The sequence below is a fragment of the Saimiri boliviensis genome, chromosome 1 (assembly GCF_048565385.1).
Source record: "Saimiri boliviensis isolate mSaiBol1 chromosome 1, mSaiBol1.pri, whole genome shotgun sequence".
Taxonomy (NCBI): Eukaryota; Metazoa; Chordata; class Mammalia; order Primates; family Cebidae; genus Saimiri; species Saimiri boliviensis.
In genome coordinates this window covers 125,751,405-125,757,404 of record NC_133449.1, presented here as the reverse complement: position 1 = coordinate 125,757,404, position 6,000 = coordinate 125,751,405, and positions in this window count along the sequence as shown.

The following is a 6,000-nucleotide window of genomic DNA, read 5'->3' as shown; positions in this document are numbered from 1 at the left end:
TATTTGGAATTGATAGTTGAAATTAACCACCAAAATGAGAACTGCTGAAACCTAGTGATAATGTACTTACGATGGGTTTATTATCTATTATCTCTATCATTGTTAATTTTCAACGTTTCCATGGAAAACTATATCAAGAACTTAAAACTTTATATAAAGCCCTTCATGCCCTGCACTTTAGCTCCAACGCATAACGAATAAAGGAAAATGGATTCTCCTGCGGGAATTCTGCCGGACTCCTCCTTTCTTTTCCCTTTAACCTGGGGGGAGCGTCTTGAGGTCACCATGGGGTGAGGCGACCATGAGTGGGGTCCCTAGAGCTGCCACTGGGAGGAGTGTGTATGTGGAGATGGGTTTCGTGGCCACGTTTCTTCCTCGGGTCTTTCTGGTCGTGATGGTGGCTATAAGGATGGTTTCTGAGAATTCTCTCCAGGGGAGTCCTCCGCCTGTGGTGTCTCCCTTGGGGGAACGCCCAGGGATATCTGGAGAGGGATTCATGGGGTCACCCCTGTGTGACAGAGCTGCCTTGTGTGGGTCCAGAAAGCATCATTTTAGGGGCAGTGGAGCCTCATCTCCCCTGCAGGGTGGGTGGGATGTCTGAGGGAGTGCTGGAGGAAAGCCCTGTGTGTCGGGGTCACTGTGCAGTATCAGTACAGCCCTAGACCAGCGTCAGTCATGATGGAGACTCAGAAGTGCGTGAGCCAGGGAAGGGGGCAGCCTAGGCAGTCACCAAGGTGTGACAGCATCGCTGATGCCAGGAGGCAGTTTTGGGAGGGGTCTTTGCAGGGGAATAATTGTGGAGTCCCCAAGGGCGGGGAAAGTGTGAGGGTGCTCCAAGGCTGGAGGTCAATGAGGGGGGTGGTGGGAATAACCTAGAGGAGTTCTCAGGGAAATAATGGGCCCCCCAGGGGTCAGGCATGAAAAGAAGGGGCCTCAGCAGGTCCTGTCTCGCAGGGCCCTTCTGTAGGGCATCTGAGAGCTGGATCCCTGGGGCTCCTGAGGTCATTGGTACCCCGCACGGTGTTTTTTCCAGGGTCAGACCTTCCTCGGTCCTGGAGCAAGGAAATGAAACTGGCTTTTTCCTGCGCATCGCCTGGTGGGCGCTTGGTAAACTCCGTTCAAGGAGCCCCGGGGCTTTTAGGCGGGAAAGCTTCTTGAGCCCTGGTGGACAGACGGGCCACCACTTGAAAGCCAGCAGCAGGAAGAGATGGAGCTATGCACCTCTGCATCCGATTATTGTGGAATTGGAATTGGGTTTTCTTGGTGATGGTGCTGATGTGAGGCTGGGTCCAGCGCTTCCCCTGCTCCTTCTCTGCCAGACGCAGTATTCATTGCAGATCTGACCCCCTGGGCTTGCACTGAGGGGACTGCAGCCTGTTACAGGGCAACATCCAGGCTCCAGGGACTCTCAGGGGCCATCTGCACCCTGTGAGCACCAAGTCCACCCCACAGCTTCTGCGCTGGCCAAGGAGGGCGCCTGGCACCAAACGCAGACCCACAGCCTGAGCTCCTGAGATTCTTTTTATTTTTGACACAGAGTCTTGTTCCAGAACCAGTCACACCAGGTAGGGATACAAACAGAAGTAATACGGAGGGCTGGCAAAGAAAGAAAAGAAAAGGCAAATTATTGAACGTGGTAGTCATGAAGTAGGGGGTTTTGTATTGGATTTCATTGTTACTTTGGGTTTAGAATGAGTGACTGGGACAGACAACTGTAAAGCTCCAGGCAGCTGGGACCAGGAGGGTCTTGCTGACCTTCCTGTGAGGTGGCTCTTCTGAGCTGTGTTGGATAAGGGATATGCCCAACCCTACAAGTACAGCTTCACATTCCTAACAATCTGTGAGTCACAGCGGTCTTCAATAAATTAAAATCATTTCCTTTGTTTTCCTGAACCCGTTAAAGGAATCACGTGGTTCCTGCCCATTAATCGCCGACGTCAGTGACCACACGTGCCTGTTAGCTTGCTGCCGCCCTTTTCTTTATTATGCTTTGAACTGCACAGGAAAGATATTTTATTTTTACAATCTATGGCTTGGGTTTGTGAAAGTCAAAAGTGCCTTAGTGTACGTTGATGCGTTTATTTTTTAAAATGCTTTACTGGGATGTACTTTGCATTCACTCTCCTTTGCCACGCCAGATCTAGACAACAATCAATTTTAAGTCTCTGTACATGAGCCTATTATCAAAATGTCTAATACCCAGGATTATAAATTATGTCATCTTTTGGGTCTGGTTCTTTCAGTCAGCCTAACGATTTTTGCTTTCATTTCTGTGGTAGCGTGTATCACTACATCATTCCTCTTGGATGGCAAGTAGTGTTCTGTTGCATGGACAAAACCACACATTATGTGAATTCATATAAGAGACTTCATGTTTATACGAATTTTATTTCTTTTCCATACTAACTTTGGGTTAAAGTCTCTGTGTCCTCTGGTGATTTTATGTGGAACATTTTGAGGGATAGCCCCATTTTTGTTTTGTTTATTTTGTTTTGTTTTCAAGGTGGCTACAATATTTTACATTCCCATTTGCAGCATATGTGTGTTCCATATTCCTCACTTCTTTTCTAACATTTGTCATTGTTCTTTGCTCTAACTGGCAAATTGTGTGTCTTCTATGGAAAATGTCTATTCAGCGATCATAGAACCTCTCTCCTCCCTCTGAATATCTGCCATTCAAAATCCTATGAAGCACACGGAGGGGGGCAGTGTTCAAGTTGGGGACCCTGGGAAGTCCTCAGGCCAGCCCTGCATGAGGGCTGCCCCAGGAGAGCAGGGCGAGCTTGTGAAGGCCCTGAAGCCCTGACCACCTGAGAGAGAGGCCCACACAGAGGAGGTGGTGTTGCTGATGCCCCAATGCCTGGGTGTCCTCTAGAGACATTTGGGAGAAAGTTCTTTGCCAAGAAATATCCCTGCTAGCCATAAGGCAAGTGTGTGTGTGTGTGTGTGTGTGTGTGTGTGTGTGTACCACAATTCTAGTGTTCATTGTGGAATTTGAAAATGAAAGTGTAAAGCTGAAAATTTAATCACTCATAATAATAACACACCTGCAAAATGAAACCACTACATAATAACCCTCTGCTCTGTGCTAGGTGGGTTGTCCCAGAACTCAGGGACCTGGGAACCTCCCTCCTGACAGAGCCCTATACAGTGTGTGGGGCTGCACACACGTATACCAGGGCAGAAACCTGCACAAGAGCACGAACCCCGACCCATCTGATGCCTCCGACAGGGCTGAGGGTAGCCCCTTGTTCTTCCTGAGCATTTTTACTGGGGCTGACCTGGGAGGTGCAGGAGGCACTGGGGCTGGGAATTGTGCAGAAGTGCAGAGAGCATGTGGGCCAGGAACTGGTGAGGGGGGTGAGAAATAGGCCTTCCCACTGGAGGGGTCTGGATATGTCGCCATGCCTGCAGGCTGTGCAGTCCCAACTTTCCTCAACCACAGCCAGCCAGGAAGCTGCCAGGCCAGCAAATCTTTCGAATACCCCATCCTATCTCCTGCTCCACTGTGTCTGCTATGCTTCAGGTACCCTCTCTTTTATAAAGCCGGCTGTCCTTCAGCTGATGCAGCTGAAAATCAAGAAGCTGGAGGTCCCCACCTCCCTGGAATATAGCAGTCTGCTTTCCATGGAGTCTTAGCTTGAAGATCCTCTGGGTCCCAAGGCAGAAAATGAGCAAAAGGGCAGCATGCTGGTGTCTTGGTCAAGGGGAAGGAACTGCCTGAGACCACTGCAATAGAGGACAACCCAGTGGGGATTGCCATGGATGCCAGGGCAGATCCCCCAGCCTGGTCCTGGTAGCTGGTCCTTGACAGGCCTAGCTCATGACCCAGCCTCTGAGACAGGCAGGTGGACCCCTCCACAAGGAGCTGTCAGGCAAGGCTCAGGCAGCCTACACCACCAATGGTGGTGGGAGGTCATCAGGTCCTGTCTCTACAGTAGACCCTCAGCACCAGGAAATGATCCTCGACATGTGCAAGGGAGTCAGCTTTATCAGCAGCATGGCCTTCCACATTCCCTCAACCAGACATCTTCTCACCAGGCAAGTTGGGGACTGGTCAGCACAGGAGCCCTGAAGGACAGGACAGAGCCTGTTGGGGGTGAGAAGGGAACTGGGGCCCTCGATGCTGGTGGGCCTGTCCAGCTATTGGAGCCCCGCTCTTTGCAGCCCTGGGTGGCTTCTGTCTTGCCACCCACATCTCCCTTCTGCCAGGCCCAAGCTTCTCTGTGCTTTCTCCAGGGGTTCACTTCCCCAAGTCCAGATGAAGTTCAGAACCAGGAGCAGCTGATGAAAGATGTGGCTGCCTTCTTGCTCTCCTGCCAGATCCCTGCTTGGAGAGGGAGGGGCCGCAGGGGTAGCTGGGGGCTTCTGAGGCTTTATCACCCTAGTTGAAATGCTTTTCCCTCTAGCCAGTGTCAGATCAACTTGGTTTTTTGAGCTGTTGTTGGCGGGGACCAAGGGTGGCCTAGGGAATGAGTAGGGTCCACAGCTCCTGGGTACTCTTCTGGAGAGATGTGGTTTCTGGAACTTTGCTAGGGTGACACAAAAAGACCTTCATGGTCAGTGAAAGGTCAGTTCTTGGAGTCAACCTGTGGTTTTTAGTCTGCCATCTCCAGCAGTCGTGGATTGGGCTGGGTGCTTCCTGCTCTAAGAGGTGGAATCGGGCTCTGCAAAGCACCAGGGAGGCCTCTAGCCCACAGGCTCAGCTGCTCCTGACTTCCCCAGCTTCTGGGACACATCACTCTCTCTCTTTCTCTCCCTCTCCACTTTCCCCTTCCCCACCCCAGCCCTGGCTCTGTGCTGTGGCTGCCAGAATTGCAGGATGGACTCAAGGACAGTCCTGGGTACACCCTGTTACCTTCACAGCTCACGCTGCACAGGCTCATTATCCCTACGGTCATTTTCATTACGGAGAACCCTGGATGATCCAAGAATGCCACACCAGGAACACAGGCAGCTCAAGGCCTGGCTCAAGGGACACCCCTTGAGGTCCAGGTGCAGGATGTAGTGCTGGTGCAGGTAATGCACGCCCTCGCACGGTCCTGCCTGGTGAACAGGACCACATCCAGCTCGGTCAGGCGGTACTTCTCATCCATGATCCGGTCAAAGAGCTCCCCGCCATCCACACTGCCAGAGCAAAGGAAGAGGCAGGCACCAGCCTGAGCAAGGGTCTTCAGGGCTTGTTTACTGTCATCATGGGGCCAAAAGATGCCAGCCTGGTAGGCCCACAGTCATACTCCATAGGTTATAGGGCTACTGCCGCTGCCACTGGGGATTTTGTGTGTTTTTCTGAGATGGAGTCTCTCTCTTTCACCAGGCTTGAGTGCAGTGGCATGAACTCAGCTCACTACAACCTCCATCTCCCAAGTTCAAGTGATTCCCCTGCCTCAGCCTCCTGAGTAGCTGGAATTACAGGTGCCTTCCACAACACCCAGCTAATTTTCATTTTTTTGGTGTGTTTGTTTGTTTTGAGACAAAGTTTCACTCTTGTTGCCCAGGCTAGTGTGCAGTGGCATAATCTTGGCTCACCACAACCTCACCCTCCAGTTCAAGCAATTCTCCTGCCTCAGCCTCCTGAGTATCTGGGTTTACAGGCATGCACCACGAGGCCTGGTTAATTTTGTGTTTTTAGTAGAGACAGGGTTTCTCTATGTTGATCAGGCTGGTCTTGAACTCCCGAACTCAGGTGATCTGCCTGCCTCAGCCTCCCAAAGTAGTGGGATTACAGGCCTGAATCACCGCGACTGGCCAATTTTTGTATTTTTAATAGAGATGGGGTTTTACCACGTTGGCCAGGCTTGTCTCGAACTCCTCACCTCAGGTGTTCTGCCCACCTTGGCCTCCCAAAGTGCTGCGTTTACAAGCGTGAGCCACCATGCCAGGCCTGCCATTGGGATTTTATTGGGACCTTTGCTCCAGTTCACCCCCAGCAGAGATTAGGGGTGGTTAAAAGGAAGTGGCAGGTCAAAGGGAAGAGGGGATGGCCATCAATGCTGATGA